This window comes from Malurus melanocephalus, unplaced genomic scaffold, assembly GCF_030028575.1.
Source record: "Malurus melanocephalus ecotype Western Australia unplaced genomic scaffold, MMel_1.1 scaffold_383, whole genome shotgun sequence".
NCBI lineage: Eukaryota > Metazoa > Chordata > Aves > Passeriformes > Maluridae > Malurus > Malurus melanocephalus.
In genome coordinates this window covers 641,469-642,855 of record NW_026623615.1, presented here as the reverse complement: position 1 = coordinate 642,855, position 1,387 = coordinate 641,469, and the positions used below count along the sequence as shown (strand labels likewise).

The 1,387-nt window shown below is 59.8% G+C and overlaps 1 protein-coding gene across 3 annotated transcripts in view; it reads right to left on the bottom strand.

Annotated features, from left to right (window-relative positions):
* Nucleotides 1–931, bottom strand: part of CUNH7orf25 (chromosome unknown C7orf25 homolog) — a 4,118-nt gene extending 3,187 nt beyond the window's left edge. The window contains exon 1 of one of the 3 annotated variants that reach the window (XM_057379059.1): nt 739–931. The gene's annotated coding sequence lies outside the window, so the exon portion shown is untranslated. The other 2 variants (XM_057379060.1, XM_057379058.1) reach the window with 2 other exon arrangements.
* Between the last annotated feature and the right edge of the window lie 456 nt (nt 932–1,387).

Below are 1,387 nucleotides of genomic sequence, written 5' to 3'. Positions count from 1 at the left end.
ACACACACACATACAACACACAAAAGCTTCAAGACAGAGCGTAAATCAAGGGTTGTTGTGGAAATAAAACCACACACGAAACGACTTCTTCAGCACAACTGAGTGGCGGCGCCACTATCAACCACAAGCTCACACACAAGGCCTTCCCTTCGCCTCAGGACCCGATCTCCCCTGCGCGGGGATAAGCGGGACCGGCCACCCCTCCGTCCCGCCCGCGGCCCGGCCTCTCCCGGCCTCTCCCGCCATCACGTGTTCGCGGCGCCGGGGAGGCCGCGGCGCCATCTCGGGTGAGGGCACGGCGCCCTCAGCGCTCGCCCCCAGCCCAGCCCGGCCCCCCGGCCACCCCCCGGGCSTCGCCCTCCGCCCATACGTGTGCCCCGGCAGGGCGGGCGGGTGCGGGAGGCCGGCTCTTGTCACTCTTGTTGTCCCCGTCCCTCAGTCACTGCCGGAACACGATGTGCCCGGGTTCGCCTTGGCTCTCCGGGGTCTCATGGCCCCACTCGGTGCCCCCGAGCCGCCACCTTTCGCCAGCCCTCACAGCCCGCACTCACAGCCCGGCGGCCACAGCCCTCGCCTCGGGCCAGCGTGGCGTGTCGTGGCTCGGCCCAGCCCGGCTCCTCCCCCGGGGACAGCCGCACGACCCGCCTCGCTCCGCCGGCCCCAGCCCGCCCGGCCTGGCTCAGCTCCGCGGTGTGGACGCGGGTTATCGCGAAAACYCTTCAAGGGAAAAATGCTTACGTCAGGTCAGACACAATCACAGAATATTCTGAGTTGGAAGGAATTCTCAAGGATCATTGCATCCAGCTCCTGGCCCTGCTTCGGACTGTGAAAAACGAAGTTCACTCTCCTGTGAAAATTGAAGTTTAATAAATGACAGTTGGGGACAGAAAGCAAAAGGATACGGTGCCTGAGCGGGCACCAGGTGCTTGGCGATTTGSCAAAGGCACACCTGGAATTGACARAGAYCTCTTTAAATACATTTTGTRTTGCATCAGCTTAATGCCTATTCATAGGTGTTTATGCATATTCAAACTTTTCCAGGAAATGTTTAGCACGGCACCTCCTCCGGTGTAGCCCTCTCTTCCCTGGTATCAATGACAGTTGTTGATAGGGAAGATAGGGAAGTGTCCGTAGCAGGGGYYCCTGGGCTGTCCATGCAGATAAGCCCATCCGAAGGTTGGGGGTCCCACCAGCCAGGGTCCTTCAAGCAGGAGAGGACAGACGTTCCACGAGCTGTAACCAGAGACTTTACACATCCCAAAGTTGTTGTTTTTTGTTTTGTTTTTTTTTTTACTCCCACCCTTTTGCTATCAGGGTCTGCGCTGGCCTGGCAGCTGATAGCTCTGGGGCGATGGCCTCACTGTCTCGCCGCCCCGGAGGGTGCTAA